Below are 22,781 nucleotides of genomic sequence, written 5' to 3' on the forward strand. Positions count from 1 at the left end.
ACTCACTCATTCACTCTGTCCGCGGTGAGTCAGTTCAGTGCTTCCTCTAGACTCCCAAACCGATTAGGTGGTCACAAACTTACACAAGCAATACCATACTAACACTATGCCAATATAAATGTCTGGCGCTATTGAGTATTTTCAGACATGGTACTATCATGCACTTTGAGTGCTGATAAATGTTGGTAGTTTCGGGACCTTTCACGGTCACTGTTAATATTCCATTCATGACATATAATAAAATTTGCAGGCTCTATTTAAATTATTTTGTGTAGGTACCAGCGAAACATATGAAAGCAATGTTAAAATAGCGCGTCCATATCATTGAAGGAACGTGTAGACCAATGTCCGCTATTGTAAAGCACTCATTCAAATACTTTGTGCAATTCATTCCGCTTCAAAATGACTCCCCACTCAAAACATCGATTCACAATTACACATACGCCCTTCAAGCATGTGAACCCATAAAACATTGCTCGTTGTGGCCGTACACAGAAGTTTGTGTACGCGTTAGTCACCAGTAAACTTTCAATCTGACAACGACTCCGCGATATACTGTTGAATGCAAACATTGAGCAATGGTATACCTGTCAACGAAGCGTAATATAACAGATAGGCTTTTTAACTCGGCTTCTCTGTGTACATAGATATTTACCTTGTCCTGAACTAATGAAGGCTCAAGTGTGTTTGTGAGCGATATAAGTCTCTGTTCTTCAATCTGTCACACGGTCAAAGGCAAACTAAACCTGGCAGTTATTCATTTCAAGTAGGACAGACTTTGTAGTTGACTTGGAAGACTGGTTGAAAGATTTTCAGGTTAGTCAGCTTTCATAAGGTATTTCGTATTTCGTATGTGTTAAGTCTGGGTGATTAAGAAAGTAGGTCTTGTTTTCGTTTGTAATTTCCTTGTATATGCTTAAAAGTCAAAAGTAACTGTCGTGTGAATTTCGTGATAATTACTAAGTAATAACAGGGATACTCTACAACATTAACCTTATATAGTCTCCCTGGTAATAATGACAAATGTAAATGGCGGAAGGACGCATGGACAAATAACGGGAAGGCCTCTTCAACATAAATGAAGACAAGTAGATGTACAGGTCCGGCACATGGCTGGCAAACAGGAAAGGCTACAGTGTCGTTATGTTACTCAGATATATATTTTTTATTTTGTAGAAACATTAGTTGCCAAGTAAACAGTATTTGGACTACGGTGACTTAGCGTTGACATAACCTGACTAATTTGCTTGTATACGACGGTACAACTATCGACCATACAAACATCAACATGAAAAGTGCTGAATCTCATTTTACTGGTAGTTGATAATTAAGTTATCATACTAAAACAAAAACGAGTACAATTTAACATATTTTGAACCATTGTGTTTCATGTAACAGTACAGTACATAAAATAATTTCTTAACTGAGAATGTAAAGATGTCGCAAGGAAAATACAGAGTTTATAAAATCTAACTCACGTAGAAGTCAAAGGTTTATTCAGATCAAAGAAATATTTTAAACGTACGGCGTATTGGTACTATACATGTACATGTGCACATACTTCTGTGTACAGTCACACTTTGATTATTATAATCGAAATCGTCGACTTATCCGTATTTCGAGACAAAACGATAGATAAGATATTTATTGCACAAACGTTTCATGCAGAAACAGTGACAATATTCTGTAAACTACATAAACAACATATATAATGAATCGGGGTAACGAACTATATAATAATACAAATGTGTATAATAATGGCCTAACAATATAGAGATCTTCTATGTTTGTTAAAAGATGTACACATGGTATCAGATTATTTCTATACTATTTGGTTCATTATTTCTAAACAATGAATCGATTTACACAACAGATTAATTCAATGACTGAATTAATTGATTTGAAATTTCTTAATGTTTTCTGTGGTTGTAAGGCTTTGAAAGTTATTAATTTGAGGGGAAAGGTAGTTAAATAAGGAGTGTCTTACATCTGAATATCTACGACGGCATATGAAATAGTGTTCTTCATCCTCAAGGACTGAGCATTGGTCACAGAGACGGTCCTCCAAAGGTGTAGGTGGTCTTGTTCTTCCACCCAGTTCAACTATTTAACCATAGTGTCTAAAAGGACTGCGTGGATGTTGTAGCGAATAATCGTATAACGGGTTAAAGGCGGTTTCATGGTTCATTGAAAAGCAGGCCTAGCTGTATTTGATATGGGATTATTACGACCTTTGTATGTTCCTGCGCCTCATTCCACAAAGCGATCTTAGTTTTAGAGCTACGATTAGTCTGTCATGCAGACCCTGAAACAGTTATAGCCAATGTATACCACGAAAGTCTCGAATATATCGCAAGCCTAAATTACCACAGTTTCTGAAAATGAAGAAAGTCTCTGAACTCCTTGTATTTATTCATGTAATTTAGAAGTGTTTTTTCTGTAAATATTTTCATTTCAGAGACTTGGTGTTAGTCTGAGTTGCGATCATCGTACATCTCTATAGTGTGAGAGCCTAGTTACGATCGTTTCAGTGGCGATGGGGGCTTATGGAACAGTGTTCGAGGCAGTTATCTTTAAGAATAAGGTGTCAACCCAAACTAATCTTAACACAAATATTCCCCGAACCCAGTACAGCCCCGAAATGCAATCCTATATTTTATCGTGTACGTAGCGATTCTCTCATTCGTAAACTTTCATTCACTTATTATCTTGAAATAGCATGTTAGATACGAAATTTATTTCTAAAATCATGCTAATGATGAAAATAACAATAACATACAACTTAACACAGTAATAAAACATAGCTGCATCGGACATTTATTTGCACGCCTTGGCATTCAGCCACACTCTATGTCACAACTATCGCCAAACATCCACTATGATATACAATAACAACATACAGCTTACAATACAAAAATAAAATAAAAATTACATTATGAAATTGAAAATAAATTCAATTAAATTGCAAGAGCTGGTCAGTGGGCCCTGTAAGGGGCATCCCTTAGGCGGAGATCCCTCTGTTACTTTGGTTGGATGCCTCATCCTCGTCCTCCTGTTGGCCTTGACGAGAGCAGTGGAGGTGTAGATTCTTTCCAAGTCCAGTGTCGTCGTGTATGCCATAAGCTTGCTGGACTCACGGGACAAAGGGGACGGAATGCAACTAATTGACGTCATCTTCGTCACTCACGACTGATGATGTCATGTCTATGGTGAGTGTTGTCGCTACCTTTTCTATCGACTGTCTGGCCAATCAATAGATGCAAGTCTGTTTTGGGCGTTGTGCAAGTTTCTGAAATGGCAGGTTATAACGAATTACTAGGTTATTTTGATGAATTACACAAACATCAATCAACAAGAAACTGACAATGCCAAGGGATGATTTAAAATGAGTAATCCACAAGTAAGTTTGAATAAAAGAGAACTAAATTGAACAATCACACTTTGCACTAGTTTTCTCAAAACTCAAATTATGCAATTCATCACACTTCATTGACCGAATGTAATATCTTATTTTCTAAAGAGGACACAGAATCTATACAAACTTTGCTCTGGAGTTACATGCTCCCCAGACCAGAGGTAGTAATATGTTATATGTAATATCTGAACATTTATTGCATTTTCTTTGTAGTAATAATGGTACTAGTAATAGATTTTCATCAACGTTGTGGTGTCCACCGCCGTGATGTTGCTGGAATATTGCTAAAAGCGGCGTAAAACCAAACTCAGTCAGGCAGTTGTATTGTTGAAGGCACAAGTATATTCACCCAGTAGTGACTGTATGTTTTACACCATTACGTCTTTGAGAGGTGTATTTAGAAGTGAATAATACAAGACACGAATGTTTCCGGATGTCAAGGTCTTTATTATGTGAAAACACAATGTTTCGGAGTGAATGCTTACACCTGACGAAGGGGTAAGCATTCACTCTAAAACATGTTATCGTTTCTCACATAATAAAGCTTGACATCCATAAACCCTGTCTCTACTCTATTAATTGGAAATAATTTACTACTTATAATGAAAGTCACTACAGATAGGTCAAAATTACCTTCACACATGTTTCAGCTGACCATTCTTAGTCATTCGTTATACAGTCTGCAGACTCATCATCAGCTGAAAAAAAATAAACAATAACACGTTACTTTTCTTTGCATTTCTCCATTCATTCATTTGAGGTTTAACAAACCCCCAAACAATTGCAGCGACATTTATACCAACAAGCAAACTACAGATTTATCACTTTAAGGTTATGCAATGAGTAATTGAACGGCCTGACATAAACATCCTGATGAATGAAGTTCACTTATCTCATGTGACATAACCTTGGAGTAATTACGGTATTGTAAAATCAAGGGGTCAGTTTTACTGCCATTTCACACAGGTGTGAAGTTTATTTGGTCAATTTGAAATCATGATTAAGTTACCGGTTATTCAAATCCATTCTATAGTGTGAGAGCCTAGTTACGATCGTTTCAGTGGCGATGGGGGCTTATGGAACAGTGTTCGAGGCAGTTATCTTTAAGAATAAGGTGTCAACCCAAACTAATCTTAACACAAATATTCCCCGAACCCAGTACAGCCCCGAAATGCAATCCTATATTTTATCGTGTACGTAGCGATTCTCTCATTCGTCGCACTCAAACTGTTTATGAACACAACTTGGATACATGTCACTGTGTTGATAACCCCGTATCAACGTTATCTTACAGTTTCATTATCACAGCGACTCGGTGATATCAGATAACTATTTTATCAAAGACCGTTACTGTTTCCTATATTAACCCCCTGCTTTACTCTTATATCATTTAATATTTTCAGTAAACATCAAGGACCCATACAAAACCATCATAATATCATAAATTCTATTCATTGCAATTTTTAAGAGGCTGACAAGGTAGGGTCAAGACATCTTAAAAGTAAAATAAAGCCCTCACACGTTGTATAAGTGCATCTCACTTTTATGAAAGGACCCTTAACTAGCAGTGTAGATCTCATAAAGCGTTTCTTGGGTTTTAAAGGTCTACGTCATCACTGGCAGTCTGTACATGAGAGAGTGAGTGAGTTAATATTTAACGTCACATCGGCAATGTTGAACATAAATCGACCGATAGGGTCGATGAAAAATCAATGCTGTATCTATGTAAAATCTCATAGTGAGCGTCTCTTTTGATATTGTCTTTTGATATTAAAGTTTTAAACATGCATCCGCGAGTGTGGAAATGTTTGCTATTAACTGACGTGAATTCGAGGTTTGGATCTTGAGGTTGTGTTACAATCGAGGTTGAGTCTGAGGTTGAGTACTCTGCTTTTCGCAGTTATTATGGAAAGGGTTAGGTTGCTTATGTAACAAATCAAACAAACTGTTCATGAATAGAGTAGGGATGTATATCTCCCAGATCTTAGAGAATTAACAAAGTCCTCCAACTCAAGTCTACAATGATTTGGAAAGTCTAGATAAGAAAATTAAGTCTTCTGCAGTGTTCCGCTTTGGATATATAATTTACATGTTGTACATATACACACTTAAGTAAGGGGCGGTGGGGTAGTCTAGTGATTAAAGCGTTCGTTCGTCACACCGATAACCCGGGTTCGATTCCCCACATGAGCATGTGTGAAGTCTATTTCTGGTGTCACCCGCCGAACATTGCTAAAAGCGCTGTAAAACTGAAACTCACTTACTGCATTACTTAATTTCTGGGACATACTGTTAATCCGTAATACAAGTAGTAACAGTTCTGTAATATCATCCTGTAACTGGTATCATGACACACATGTAAACGGTGTAATTGTTCACTAAACGCTTACGTCCAACTCGCCCATGTTTGCAGAATAATTAAACCAATTTAATTATAAAAAAATTAGCAGCTTTTAACATCACTTAGGATAATACGTGCAGATTCATTTCAGTTATATCTCGGCACGTCAGCTTAGTGTGCAACTACCGAGCTCTTCCATCCAAACTTTGACATAATTATGGAATTGTCGACCTCACCTCAGTTGTTATGTAATAGGCTTATGTTGTAATCCCTGAAAGGTATGTAAATCCCACGTGGCTCAGGATGTGGTATTTAGAGATGCTATCAGCCGTCTCAAGACCCCTACAAGTCCGTAGATCTACCTGAGGGTGTTCTAATCGATTTGTCTGAATACGTATAGGTCATTTAACGCTGCAGGTATAAAATGCTCCCTTAGGTATTACCGAAGCGCTGCCTCGGGGCAGGAATTAAGCAGCAGAACCCTTCAGAGATGTACAGACCCTTTCAGCGACGTGTGATAACACCAGACAACAAGGAAGCGTACTTGTTAACATTGTCAAACGATTAGTCAAACCGAATAACCAATTTGCTCAAACATGTTTAATGTCACCTGCAATTGACGAATGGATTTGGTTGTCACTTTGGGACAATGGTTCTTCAACAATAATATTGATGTGCGTTAGTTGTATAAAATTGTGCGATTGTGAAGTTTGGTGTAGATATGAAAGGTTATGTTTGGACGTGGGACTTTAAATTTCAAATTGTTAGCCCCGATAGTTTATATACAGTAGTTGTCAGTGGACGGGTGAGCATTAACGCTCCTCCGAGTGGAAGGAGATGTTGGACGCCATTGTGTAGGTTAGTATAACTGTATTAACTTACAGACAAAATGTTTGATCGATGTTGATAATGTCATTTGTCTTGGTCCGTGTGCTTGAGAGTGAGTTGAGGAGAGATTGGTCGTAAATTTTGTAGCAGTGGTCAGTGGTAGTTGTTGTACTTGCCGTAGTCGAGGTCTTGTAGGACATGAGAAGTAGTGGTACGTCCACCACCCCACCCCCACCCTATATCCTCAAGTATTCGGTGTATTTCGTCTCGAATCTATTTTGAACGTATTAAAAATGCCCAGCACAATCATGAATTTGAGTACAACTGAAAACCAGCAGTAGTATTAGGTCTTTAAATGGCATTTAGAAGTGATACACATAAGGAAGAGAGTTTTTATTGATGTCAACGTCTTTATTATGAGGAACACAACCTTTCGGAGTATATCCTTACTCCTTCACAGAGGTAGAGATAAGCTGCGTATCTGCTTAAATTACGCAAATATTTATGTGAAAACTCAATTCTGATTAAGTCAGTTGCGTACAAGTACGCTTGAAGTTTTGTAAATACTCAATACGTTTGACCTTACGTGCGTACACACAAATATGTCAAATCTTAGCTTGCGTACCGGTGCATAGATAAAAATAACTGAGGTAAATTGAGAGGTTCTATTTCAACGCATGAACTTGGCAACATGCAGTGTTTCTTATCGTTTCTCATATTACAGATCCAATATAAATACCATTTATACTTTGTTATATTTTAAAAATTAATGCAAATTAGCAAAATACCCAATTGAGTTTGAGTGAGGTGGGTACAATTTATTTGGTTACTCAAAGGAAAATTAGGATACCCAATTGAGATGAACACAAGCGAGTACATAACTCAATGACCCCAAAAGTTATCTGTAGCTCTGGTCTCCTTCATAAGATGAAATAGTTCTGCTATTGCTACCTACTACATGTATGTCGTTTAGTGTAACAGTGAGCAATATTACTACATGCTACTACTACTACCACTACCACTACTACTACCACTACCACTACCACTACCACTACCACTACCACTACCACTACTACTACTGCTACCACTACTACTACTACCACTACTAATACTACCACTACTACTACTACTACCACTACTACTACTACCACTACTACTACTACTACTCAGTTACGCCACGACCATGAAATGTCCTAATACCACAAGGAGATTAAAACCGTCTGAGTCTAAGATTGCTGATAATCAAATCCACGTGACTACGATATCCAGCTGATGAAATATCGATATCATCTGTGTTGTGACACCCCGCCATTCCACATCTATTTAAGATACCGTAGACATGTTTGGTGTCCAAAGATACGGAACTGTTTGTGCCATCACACTGTGTTGATCAGGGTGACCGGGTCACGAGATCACATACCTTCCCGATAGCCCCGGGGGGTAGGGTGGGCAGTGCGAAGACCGGCAGACTTAGGTCAGCGACTATCAGGACCGTGTTGATAGCCCTGTCACTCAAAGCGTGTGAGGCTGTACCTGTGCGAGGGCCAACAAAGCTCGTGTTGCTAATTGATTCCAATTAATATCCTTGAGGGGCGAAAAGGAACAATGGCTAGTTCTCCTTCAGACAACCCTGTCGTTATTTACAGTTTCTTTGTTCTATACCACATCGCACCTGCACCAACGTCTTTCAGTCTTATGTATGATGAGTTCCAGGAACTGAAATTTAAATTTTAATAATATACAGAGGAGCTTCACTGACCTATTCGAATATTAAAACTAATATGCTTTTCTACACCCATTGATATAACTTGAAATAGTTTTACTGCAATTCTTCAATTTGGGATTCAAAATGGATATTCTCCACAACGTTCAATGTTAACAATTATTGCCAAACCCAGAAGACGTGATTATCTATAACAATGTAATGTTTCATAAAATATTTAACTTACTGCAGCGGCGGTGGGGTAGCCTAGTGGTTAAAGCGTTGGCTCGTCACGCCAAAGACCTGGGTTCGAATCCCCACGTGGGTACATTGTGTGAAGCCCATTTCTGGTGTCCCCCGCCGTGATTTTGCTGGAATATTGCTAAAGCGGCGTAAAACCAAACTCACTCAGTCAGTCAGAAACTTACTGCAGATTAAGTATATGTATTGTAATATATTCTGGCATACTATGGCTACTTTAATTCACAAGGAGTGATCTGTTTTCCCGCAGCGGTATTCACAGAATCTTACCAGCTCGATGTTGTCACATAAACCTCGGGTTCTAACAAGTTTAATATTTCACGATGTACATGGACTGCTTTACTCTCTCTAAATAGTCTCAAACACCATTGCTTCGTATGCTCATTGGGGAATTATCACAAACCCAAATGATAATTATCCGGTCATCATAGTAGTCCGTGACTGTTCATATCACTGATCTTATCTACAAGCTACTTGACAAACACCATTACGGGAAATATATCCTTATCACTTCCTTCTATTAATTCTTACAACATAAATGTATGGTGAGTGGAAATGTTCTCGTACGACGTTGCTCGGGAGAAAGAGTGACTTTAGTTTCACGCCGCTGTAAATAATCGAGTCTGGACAAGACAATTCAGTTATCAACAGCATGAACATCGATCTACGCAATTGGGATAAGATGACATGTGTCAACCAGTGAACCTGACCATCCGATCCCGTTAGTCGCCTCTTACAACAAGCATGGGTTACTGAAGTTCAATTCTAACCCGGATCTTCACGGGTCCGGAAGAAAGAAGACGGTCCTGTGAATACTACGGAATTGCCAGGCTAATATGTAGTTTCTGAAATGAAAATAACATACCGGGAAAACAGTCTTAAATTACTTTAATGACATATGATATAAAGGAGCTCAGAGACCTATACAAATGGGCAGAGCTATAATTGCTTGGAATTTCGCAATAGCGCTATGAACTGTAGATATCGGAACTTACGACATATTTGTTCCAGGCAGTGTCAGTGTTGGATACATTTGTTGCAGGGTCTGTAGACAGATTAGGGAATTGCAAATGTGGGGAAATGTCTGAATGTATGTTGTCACAAGGTAACTCTTGGGAAAGTTTATGTTCGAAAGATTTGACTGATAAGTTCTGAGCCTCACACAGAAGGAATTGTGTGGAAGCTTTTGGATCGGCCATTACAGGGCAGCACAGAGGTATATTAACGAAAATGGTAGCATTGCAACAAACCGTTTCTCTGTGACATGTCCGTGAAAAAAAGGTGTCGATCACATTTTGCAAATGGAAAGCCTTGAGGAACTTAGCAATCAATCTTCATATTGTGTTCCTTCGTAAGAGCGCCATTCTACATGCCTACTCAAAAACACTGACGTATTGCCATAGGCATTTGACTAGAGAGATGAAATGCCAGTGCAAGTTGTTCGAAGGGCAAGACGTATACTGACGTAGAAAAAAATTGCTTTATGAAACTTACGATTAAGGCGTAAAACTAATGTCATTTGCCTGTACCAACGCTTAGTCTCTGAAAATATATTCCTTCACAAAACAAGTGCCTTATGTAGTTATGTAGAGTGGGAACGACAACTTGAATGACATTGCAGTTGATTCCATGACAGCAGGAATATATTGTCATTTTTCATTCGTAACCACGGTAACGTCGAAGACCCGGGTTCAGTTCCTGGCATGGCACTAATCCTTGCCGTGATGTATTTGGCCACTGAACTTTACCCAAAACGGCATAAAATCATATTCATTCACACTTAACTGTATGAGTTCACGGCGAAGAAGCCAAAGGTCTGTATAGCCTTAAATAGTAGTGGAACGGAAGATTATACTGACAATGTATAACACTGCACGTATCCCAGTTACATTATTGACGCCGTGTTACAGGACGTCCGTCCGTTCTGACCACCTTCGTGGAACCAGGATGAATGATGAATGACTTTCAGGGAACGTCGGAGAAGTGCACTGCCCAATCCCACAAAATGTGTGAATCTCAAATATCACAATTTAAAAACAAATAAGACAGACTTTTCGACGTGCACCCTTATCATTACCAAAAGAACTTTTTGTCTTTGAATGCCCTTTCACACATAAGGGATAGAATTGATTTGGATATCAACTTCATTTTAGTGAGAAACACAACGTTTTGGGTATAAGGTGATTTCATCAGGTTGACGCAAAAAAAATAAGCTTTTGGTCTTTACTGTGTACAATGCCTGATTGACGATGGGTAATATGTAAGCTGATTGAGTACATCATAATCGCTGTTAAAACATGTTAATACTAACACACAAGTTAGATATATAGACCCTACTTACACAGGAACAACAAAGAGTGGTAGGCCGTGAAGAGAAAATACAAAACTGTTTTGACAGAACGCGACAATTTAAACACTTAAAGCAACGACAGTTGTATTGGTGAAGCACATTGGTTTAAGCATACTTGTATTCCTGACTAAATCCGCGTCGGTAAACAAGCAAAACTTGCTTATGTAAATACCTCTCCTGGTAATGAGTTGAGAACGGTTGCTGTTTGTACTGGATAATGCTGAACATAATCTAATAAATATGGAATTCGTTAAGTAAAAGGGTGGAGGCTCTAAACAGTTCAATGAACACAACATGTATCAGAATAAAAATATCAATTCCTGAAAGAAACTTGACCAAACTTTCCAGAAACCGAATACGTTGATGCATTAATGAGTGTAATATTTAAACTTGATCACGGAAAAAGTAAAAACATTTTAGTTTTATTGAATCTTTGAATGACATTTAGAAGAATTACACTTAAATCGTGGTGAATTTGTTTATGTTTGTCATACTGAGTTTACAACCTTATTCGCTTTTGTACTTAAAACGTAGCCTGTCCATTTATGCTCCAATATTGTGTTTGAAGTATTTTATTAACTTCCGCTTTTTCAGTTTCATTTTAATCCGTTGTATTCAGGCGGATTTTACCAAAGGCTTCACGACTACACTTTCTAGTACCCACCTGATCCAGTCCCTCCCCACCCCTCACCAGGAGCCCCGGACCACCTGGTACCTATTGTAGTCTAGGAACATGTACCCCCAAGGCATTGTCCCTTTCAATCTGACCCCTGACCTCCCCCTGTCCATCAGAATGTTTACTGAGGATGATAACAAAGGCCCGATGGCTGTGACGAGACCGACTTTGTTGTGGGGATGCCTGAATCTGTGGAACGTAGGGACGCTGCATGAATGATACAATGACCGTACGTCTAATCTGGCTAGCCGCGACTGTCATTTTAGACCTTGGGTGATGAATCGTGAGGATGAGTATAGTGAGCTGTCTCTTTTGACTTTAACTTTCCTCTCCCTGGTTGACTTCGGATGCGTTTGGCTTTCAATCTTCTGGTTGATATTCGCATTAAAGAGTCAGGACCAATCATGAATTTACGTGTACTGATTATAGCAGTATTAATATTGTTTTAAGGGTTTACTTTAATTGTTATGTAGTAATGATTGGGAGTGGTTGTATACACGTTGCAAAAGTATATCCAACTTCGTGAATGGAACGTTGATTTAACAGTGATTTTAAGGGGCTTTGGTTTTGTAACACGCGTAATCTTACTTAGAGTTACTTCCCTTGTATAGACACTTGTTGATTAAATACTTTATGAAGGCTTTAAGCAATGCGATTCTTACTTCGAATCATACTTCATCGTTCCAAATTCTATAAACTTATTGATGTTGAAGTTATACATCGGATGGGATATGTAAATGTGATTTAAACATATTTTATTCATTGAATGGATAAGGACTGGTGAACAATCTCTTCGGCTTATGTGAACATCGCTCCCATACAACATAACATATATTACAAAATGGAAATATGTACTTGAAAATCATTATGAGCTTTACCAGAAAGCGATGCAGATTTCAGGATCGCGAATATAGCAAAAAGAAAACGAAAAGTATTTTATATGGAATGCATAATTAATTTCACATCTTATGTGCAACATTTTATCAATTTGTTTTTAATTCTAATAAGGAAATCTCTTGTTTGTATCTCATACATAGGGCTGAACCTAGTTGACATCGGCAAGGATAGATTTGCGTATTGCCGTTGCTGTCGTTGACCTGGTTATTAATGTGGAACTTACATGCCATATTAAGGATTCCTTTGTTATCATTTCGTATGCAAGATGTTTGGTGACACGTGGGATAACCCATGGCACTTCACGCCCCCCTCCCGTCGACATTGTTAAGTACAAGAGGCTTGTCAGTATCTTGCTTGTCGCCTCAAACTGTTATCTTGTCAGTTTCTGACACGTTGTCAGTTTTAACGAGAGAACGTTTCCACATTTGTTTTACGAGTCTATTTTGCAACCCTCCTCATATGAATTTAATTACATTTACACAGTAATGTATGTGTAAAATTAATAATCTGTAATGTTTGGATAATGTGAATTTTATAGTCCATGAATGTGGGTTTTTTTAAAATTAATACTAAAAATAATCTTATGAAATATATGGCATTGTTTTATGATTAATTCAAAATTTACTGTGAAATGTGTTAAAAAAATTCCACTTGTTTACCAGCAGTCCCCGCTTTTGTCAATTGTGACGTCACAGAAGGCCAGCCAGTCCCAGTTGACAGAGACTCGCCCACACTGGTGACATCACAGGCTTCGTGTCAAAGGTCACAGTGTCGAAATCTCTTTCCCAACTTGCAATATCTCACACAATAATAAAGTTAAACCTTCACATTGCAGACGTAGTACACCGGACCAAGGACAAAGCCCCGGATAAAGACTTTCAGTCTCAGATTTAACACAGAAGAACAATGTCTCAAACCTGAGCGCCGATCAGGGGTATACACACGCTCACTGCACCCAGCCCGTAAACATAACTCAGAACGAGGCAAAGCGAAAGGGCTGGATCGTCGCCCAACTTGAGAAGTTGAGAACTTTTAATACAAGTACCCGTGTTCTTTTCGACATAGAGAGGGATACTTACTAAAACAGAAAGAAAGAGGCATCGAGGATGTAAGTATTAATTGACAATATATTTCTATGTCGATTGCATCAGGTGATATGTTGGTGTCACCCACCTGTTGGTGATCTACCTGTGTTCTGTGTCCTAAATTCTCTGACAGCGCTGTACATGGCTGAACCCGTGGGAAAACACGCGACAGGGCTAGCTGATCTGAACATAGTTCGCTCAGTCGCTGTGGAACGCTGTTTGTTTCGTTTATAACAGTATATTTAGCGGTGGCCACTTGTGACAGATATTTTTCAGACTTACAGATATTGTGAATGTACGTTTGACAACCACACATTGAGGGGAGCTATGTCACAACAGTGTAATTTAAAGGCACGCACCGCTCGTATACCTATACAGTAATCCTTCGGACGTTTATAATGTCGTACAAATGAAGTTTTAAATAGATTGAAAAATATGAATATGTGTTAGTTATATATTACACTCCTTTCATCGACATTTATTTATTTATTTATTTATTTATTTATTTATTTATTTATTTATTTATTTATTTATTTATTTATTTATTTATTTATTTATTTATTTATTTATTTATTTATTTATTCATTCATTCATTCAGTCAGTCAGTCAGTCAGTCAGTCATTTATTTTTTCGTCTGCATATTTAGTTACTTTTGCCACTAGTTATCACCTAATTTCCATTACTATTGTATAATTCACCACGGTTACTCTCAATGTACAAATAGTCTGTATTGTGTAATAAAAACGCAAACGTTCGTATTTGTAAGGATTTCTTTGTTGTGGTGCAGACCATGCAAATCCCGGACGTGAAGCAGCTTTTCACTTAATCCACTGAGCTCCAGCTTTTGCTGTTCTCGTAAAGTGGTTTTACTTCCCCTTATAGGCGGACATAGTCGGTCTCGTCTACCAGTTGCCTATGTCATCGGCAGGCATTGTTACTCTAAACCACGTGTTAACTCCGCTAATGACCCTTATCCTGTACAATACGCTGTGTGTGGACGTATGTATGTGACGTGCTAATGGTCAGCTGGTTGTATATACATGTGTTATGATCATTGCAAAACTGACCAGCAAGAAATATTAGTAGCAAACACGGAGACGAAGTCGTAGCAATGTTTTGTATATATGTTATGTTATATGTTTATCTGTTGTGTAAACGCGCGAAGAAAATTTATCAGCATGTTGTAAGTTGCCTTTACACAAATACACAATGTGGAATAGCATAACGTAATATAAGCCTATACGAAATCTTAACACAGAGAGAGAGATATACACATGCATACATGCATGCATGCATACATACATACACACACACACACACACACACACACACACACACACACACACACACATACATACATACATACATACATACATACATACATACATACATACATACATACATACATACATACATACATACATACATACATACATACATACATACATACATACAATGGAAACCGCCTAAGTAAAGACCGCTTAACTAAACAGACTGGATAAGTAAACACTATTCTTTGGTCCTGGCAAATGTCTTCATTAATTATCACTATTATAGTCTGGTTAACTAAACTCGGATAAGTAAACAATACCGCTTAACTAAACGTCTTCTCACGGTCCCTGGAAGTAAATTACTTAAGAAAAGAGACTGGATAACTAAATTAGCGATCACCACATAATCCGACATGAGGGTGCACGTGTCAGTCTCCAGCTAAACAAACATCGGAATAAGATCAATTGGAAAAAATGCTTGTTTATTTCATACACACACACACACACACACACACACACACACACACACACACACACACACACACACACACACACACACACACACACACACACACACACACACACACACACACACACATACACACATACATACATACATACATACATACATACATACATACATACAAACATACACAAACAACAAAAAACCACCCATCCATAAACAACCAGCCCACCCTAATGAATAAAAGGACCAATTGGGCATTTCTTTATAAACAAATAGCACGAGAAAACGATGCAGATATAGGTTCCATATACTAAACGCCATGTTGTCTCTTTAGACACTTCCATAACAACATCAGGCGTAAGAAAATGTCATTACCGAGACCCCTAATACTCGCCCCGTTGTCAGGCCCTTTCAGACTCTTACTTGGTGGGGATAAGCGGCAACAATCCATCTTATCGGGATCGGATTTAGGGGTTTTACTAGTAACCTGTTTTCATGGGCGGCACCCAACCATCATTTGTCACGCAGGTCTATTTTCACAGTCGTGCTCCTATCTATCGTATAGCCTCGGGGAATAAGTGGTCAGGAAGTGACAGGTCACTGCAGATTCGTTGTAGTCAGCTCAGGAAGCCGTGGGTCTAGTTCCAGCAAGAACTGGCCCCTTAAATTTTGTTCCTTGATGTCATTATTGCACTGTTTGAAAACCGGCTTTAATACGTGCATTTAAAAAATCCGTGTAGATCTGTATGTAGACGAGGGTAAAATTTAAACTGAGTGAGTGAGTGAGGTTTTACGCCACTTATAGCAATATTCCAGCAATATCACGGTGGGAGACACCAGAAATGGGCTTAACACATTGTACCCATGTGGGGAATCGAACCCGGGTCTTCGGCGTGACGAGCGGACGCTTTAACCAATATTAACGGTTATTCCTTGTATTCTTGCTCGAAATGGTGTGTGTGTGTGTGTGTGTGTGTGTGTGTGTGTGTGTGTGTGTGTGTGTGTGTGTGTGTGTGTGTGTGTGTGTGTGTGTGTGTGTGTGTGTGTGTGTGTGTGTGTGTGTGTGTGTGTGTGTGTGTGTGTGTGTGTGTGACTTCAGACCTATCTCTCCCCGATAATTCCGTTTAACATCCTGCTTGTTGCTCACATGCCCATACACATACAACGGAAGATTTATATCTCCCATGTTATATTCATATCATTTCCGAATAATGTGCTAACATGATAGTTGATTCAGTTTCCGTCATAAAATGATTAAGTGTTGCTTCACAAGGACGTTTAAATTCGTTCCGCAGAATCCAGTATCTTGTTACTGAAAGGTCACACCTATTTGCATGTAGTTCGGGTAATTATACACGAGGGCTAATAGTGTATGATCGATCATTAGCAGGGACTAATTGGTACAATGGTATTTGTGTATTCAATGATGTAAGCGAAATGGTGAACATTCCACGATGACTTCCAACACCGAAACCTTGTCTGGTGAAAACCCTTACGGATAATTTAACTACAGGTCTCTGTCATGTCGTAAGTATTTAGTTTCGTGATCTATGTGCTGATATATGTAGCTTGTATATTGTCACCCACAGCAGATTTGGTGTCTGAAACTGATATCCAATAAAACTGCGCTTGGTGGTTTATACATTTGTGAAGGGAAGTTGTGTGAAGCTTGACACGCATGCTCATCTAATTTGTTCATAGCTGAGAACTAATTTTAGAGACGATATCCACAATCGACTAATGTATTGGGCGTTAGTCCGGAGAACGAAGGGTACCTGGTTCTGATCCCGGTCTGGCCATACCAAAAGAGGGGCGGGGGGTTGGCCTAGTGGTTCAAGCGTTCGCTCGTCACGGCGATGACCCGGGTTCGATTCCCCAAATGGGTACATTGTGTGAAGCCCATTTCTTTTGCCCTCTGCTGTGGTATTGCTGGAATATTACTCAAAGCGGCGTAAACCCAACTCACTCACTCACTCATACTGAAAGACCTTAAAAGATGGTACTTGTTGTTGACCTTCATGGCGCTCGGTAATGAAGGATTGCATGAAGGATCACCTTACTTTTATGGCCCAGGAAATCGACGTATTTCCAGAGGCCGTAGCGATGTTTACGTGGTCTGCACAAACATCAACATCAAACAAAACGCTGTTTATAAACCCCATGTACGTTTGCTTAAGGCGAGTACACGATCTTATATCTTAAATGAAGCATTGTTGATATACCTCATACTCACTCAATCGATAGATATATGTTTGCAAAAGAGATTTAATGGTATTGACCCGGGTGCTGTATTACATATATATCGGTGAGCATTAAGCTATATACATCAGAATAACCAGTTATGACGTGATTGAACGACATATATATATATATCGTTTCAATAGGCTATTTACAATAGTTATTAGGATAAATTCATCTTCTACCTAGTCCGCAATCTGTTTCTAATGAACCGATTTTACCAAACTCCAATATTTGCATGCGATAAAGTCAATAAAAACGAATCATTCCTTGTTTTCCGTTTATCTGAAACGTTAGAATAGGTTCGAAAGACGGAGATTAGCACGGCGTTCAAGATTATTTTATGTTTTTGACGCTGGTATAGTCCGAACTTTATAGAACTAGTTTATAGTTTATTTTATACTACCCAGCAAAAGTTTAGACTCACTTAAAGCATTCACTATATGTTATGTATATATATATGGTTACATCGAAGATGAATTTCTCCCCTCACTTGGGGGAACCAACTGCAAACCTTATGCAGATGAATTGCATGAGGATCATGCATCAAATTGCTGAAAAGCATGACTGCAAATATCGTGCATGTGGACAGCTGCGTTTTGGTGTAAAGTTTTGTTAAGAATCACCAATTTTCATCGAGTTTCAGCATTTATTGAACTCATGACAATAATCTTTTCAACGTCATGATTTTGTTTTACAATACATCAGTTCATATGTAAACAGTACCTTTAAACATAAAGGAATAGTTTGCAAAATCTAGTTTAGAACAATTGACTGAAGTAAGTGGCAACATTTACACTAGTAAGTCTAAACTTTTGATGGGTAGTATAGTTTAACACGGATATACAGTATACATCCTCTGTCCGGACGGTCTTTGTTTAACCTTTATCAGGGCTCCACATAATTTTTCAACATCAGGAGTACGTAGTCCTTATTTTTTAAATATAGGAGTACTGGAAAACTTTTAGAGTACTGAATTGAATTTAATGGAGTATGTGATCTTATGTTTCGTTTCATATATACACCACAACATTGCTACTCTTGTGCGAACAGGTAAAAAACAATAAAACAATACTTTTTTCAGATAAATACGTCTGTAAATGATTCTAAGACCACACACCACTGCTGTGGTGCGTATCTGCTACTGTTTCTAAATTATTTCCTGTTTCTAAATTATTTCCTACCGTATCGTGCATATTTTTTATCCGTACATACGCCGATACGGTCCTTATATGGAGCCCTGCCTTTATGCAGTGCGCAAGCCAGGGTGACAACAAGTACGTCTTTTGGTTGACGCTGTCACGGGATGGAACCACTGACCATCCGTTCAGAAGGGATACTCTCTGAAACCTTGAACACGGACAGTGTATTAAAACCATTTCAATCTATGGTGTTAAAAATATAAATATTTTAAATTGGAAGTCGGCTTTTCAAATCAATGTCTTAACAGAGGAAATGTGGAAAATATATCCGAGGATGTATTTTTCATGTTTATTTATCCAACAATGGATAAATTGAAGGATGATGAAGATTGAACGTGTTACAAGAATCGGATTTATTTTATACACAAACACTGAAACAAAGTAGACTCAGTGGACTAGTTTTAACAAGTACATCCCAACAAGTGAACCTACTGACCTAGCATGTCTTTCTAACCAGTGGTGTTCACGCACACTGACGCTGTCAGTCTCTGGCTAGCCTGCCTTTGGCTACCTGTCTATCGTGGCGTTAAACAGACTTTAACGAATTAATGTTAGATGGGCAGGTTCCCCTAACCTCCAAGAATATCTTCACTGATCAATGCGAGATAGGAAGCAGTCCTCTAAACTACAAAAACTAACTTTATTGATTTAAAAACTAATTTCTTTCAGAAAGGAAGGACTCGCCAACTAAACTTAACGTTTTATTGCCATCTTAACTCAAAGGTCTTATTTCTGCAAATATCGTATTGATATGTCACTCTTCATAATATTTACAGTCCCTTCTTGCACGTCAGGGACTCGTTTAATCACAGGGTGTAATAAATTACCAAGAGTAACTGAATTTACAGGCCACGTTTAATGTATAAGACCTAGTAACCTTGGTATTTTTGTTCAAGGATGAATATTTGCAACTGCATAAACATCAAGATCAGGAAAAATATTTCAGATGTGTTTTGAACAAAATATTTATTGTGGTGAGGTACGAAAAATATATACAGACAGAAGAAACTTTTGAACATCGCTTCATATATTTCAGTATATGATATACATATTCGTTCACTAAAGTACCCATCATATAGAGATGTAAGTCCATGTATCAGTTGTCAATGGTTACCGAGTACAAGGCTGGACACTCTGTCCATCATTCCTCGAGACTGCGCCAACCCACACACAGACAGATATAGCTTGTCATACAACGTTCCCCGCATACCTCCCCAACCCCCTCCTGTCAGGTCCCCCTGTCAAACACAGGCTTGGCTAACGTCCCCGCGAATCACGTACGGAGAGACAACAACACAAAACACGTCGACGGGCCGTCCACGACGGTGTGTTTGCTCCCATGGGCGTGAGGTGCATAGACGCCGATTCTCGTTATGTGCAGAAGTTAAAGTTCCGTATGAACGTTCGCAATAAAAACTAAATGCTTGTTGGATTTTAAAGGAAGTTTCCGCATGCAAGTAACGCGTCTTGATAAATTTCCTTAATCGTTTCCGTTAGGGCAATTTTTGTGCGACGTTGGTTAAACAGTTATTGCAACAGGCAGAACAGTTATTGCGACAGTGGAATAATGGCTTCAACAAATGTCACATTCCTTCACTCGGTTTGGTTTGCATATAAATCATAACATTTGCCTTGTTTAAACAGTTGCATTCCACTCTTGCTGCACTTGTGCACTGTGTACAGTTTGCAACGATTAATGCAGTTTTGTCATTTTCACGACGGGGCGGTGGGGTAGGCCGGTGGTTAAAGCGTTCGCTCGTCACGCCGAAGATACGGGTTCGATTCCCCACATGGATGCTATGTGACGCCCATTTCTGGTGTCCCCCGCCGTGATATCGCTGGAATATTGCTAAAAGCGGCGTTAAATCATACTCGCTTACTCATTTTAACGACAGTTCAGACAAATCAACGATCAACAAATCGTGAGTGTGTCAACATGAATAAAGCCAGTTTTTCCTCGTTGATGTGGTATAATACGCCAACAACGTCTGTCCAAAATGTACGCGTCCCCTTGTGACCTTCCAATGAGATTGAAAACCACGATGTAGCTAGTTAATACTTTTACAGAGCTCGATAGGATAAAATCGATCAAAACCCTTTGGCAGGAGATTTATTACATTGATTACCTGTGTCAGAAGATCAACATATTTTTGAGACCGATATCCAAAGTCCAACATGCCTGAACCTTATCTACCACCCCTGAAGCCGGCCCGCTGTTCTGTGTGAAAAGGGCCATTCCTGACCCACGTCCAACACCCCTCCCTGTCTCCGACCATAGCTCTGTCCTGGTGGCCTCTCCACCCCACGCGTGGTAGCTCAAACAGATAGACAATACTAAAAATGATCATTTGAATTTATGCAAATGAGTGTCAAACCTGTATTTACCTACATTCTAAATGTGTGCCTGTGTCGAGTGTTTGTGATATCACCATTTCTGTGACACGAACAATCCGTTGCCCTTTAGGTATCTGAACGGGGTTTTGCATAATTTACTGACGCTTATTCAGATAGGTTATCCATCTGTGGATCACCTTGAAGATATTGTACAGACATAGTACTTTATCTTGCAGTCATAGATACAATGTGTGAAGCTCAATTCTTGTGTCTCCAGCCGTGATATGGCTGGAATATTGCTAAAAGAGGCCTAAAACCATACTCACTCACTCACTCACTCACTCTGGTGTTCCCGTAAAGTGATATTGCTGGAGTAACGGTTAAAGCGGGGTAAAAACCTTCTTTACTCATTTAAAGAAATATTCTGTTTTTATAAATCTGCCGAGCTTGTGAGCTGAGTTGGGCCTTACGTCACATCGGCATTATTCCAGCGACATAGTGACGAGCTCTACGCTTGTGAGCGCAGAGACTGTTCTCATCACTTAAAGTAGACATATAGTGACGTTTATGTATCCTCATTACCCATCAGCATTGCTGTTCGTGTAGGCAAAGCAGACATGTAAAATGACCTTCACCTAGTACACCTGCAGACGCGTGGTTTCAGTCCCATGACTCAGATCACAAACTCCCAATCTGGTTTTACTACCTGTCGCCACTTAGGGTTAAATAACCACCCCAACCTTTACTGTGTGTTCATTCAGACGTATTATACCTACTTGTGTATATCATTCATCCAACCTGAAACCTCAAGCATACATTGGACCCTTGCTGAAACTTTGAAAGCCTGTTCACACTCCCAGAAGCCGTTGTGGCGGATGAATGGCAATTTCAAACATACATCTCACTACTTTTCATGCCCAAACAGCAGCATCCCAGTTGGTGTATTTGCTGAATACCTTTCATTGGTGTTATGGGGACGTCATGGTCAAAGCCATAAATACACATTTTATGTACATACATCCCTGGTTGTCTCATGGCCCTGTATACTGAAATATTGCCTTTGTTAAGAACGAGAGAGTATAACCTGGACATCAAGGGGTCATACTAGACTAAGGCTTAGTCTCTTAATATATATAATTTTGATAGTAACAAAAAAGTCCATTTATATTGAAAAGGAGCCCTAGGGAGACCAGAGATTCAGAGAAAACCTGAGGAAATCTAGACTTGCTTTATTTAGGGCTTTAGCACTGCAGACAGGGCTTGGCAGTAGGGGAATTAATGTGGTTCAGGGACTGTGAGACAGACTAGGGTCATACATGAGTCTTTAAATAGAAATCTGGTCCTTGTGTACGAAAGACCATGACGGAATTTGAAAGAGTGAGTTAAATCACGTCACGTAAACAGTATTTCAATCATATTGGGACGACTGAGAATATCATAGAGGGACCACAAATACGTTATATTGTCGCTGTAAATTAAGACCTGATACTGTTTACAAATTCGTGTACATTTGTTTTTTCTTTACGCTATTTTGACCACGAAAAAAGCGTAATAAAAAATTAGACATATATATGCTACAAATGACTAGACGTTTGAATATCTTGTTCCACAATCAGCTTTGTCCCAGGATTTGACCAACGTGCAGTTCAAGTAAACACCTTTGCCACTGTACGAGCTTTTTCCTCATTCAATCACCCATGTCTCACCGCTTTCGC

The 22,781-nt window shown here is 38.9% G+C and overlaps 1 protein-coding gene across 3 annotated transcripts in view; it reads left to right on the forward strand.

Annotated features, from left to right (window-relative positions):
• LOC124272442 (innexin unc-9-like) overlaps positions 1–22,781 on the forward strand; it is a 43,854-nt gene that overhangs the window by 7,231 nt on the left and 13,842 nt on the right. The window contains exon 2 of one of the 3 annotated variants that reach the window (XM_046707613.1): positions 13,306–13,578. The gene's annotated coding sequence lies outside the window, so the exon portion shown is untranslated. Of the gene's footprint in view, positions 1–13,256; positions 13,579–16,692; positions 16,820–22,781 lie in introns of those variants that run through there. The other 2 variants (XM_046707614.1, XM_046707615.1) reach the window with 2 other exon arrangements.

This window comes from Haliotis rubra, unplaced genomic scaffold (assembly GCF_003918875.1).
Source record: "Haliotis rubra isolate DU_JTF1 unplaced genomic scaffold, ASM391887v1 Scf17, whole genome shotgun sequence".
In the NCBI taxonomy this organism is placed as follows: domain Eukaryota; kingdom Metazoa; phylum Mollusca; class Gastropoda; order Lepetellida; family Haliotidae; genus Haliotis; species Haliotis rubra.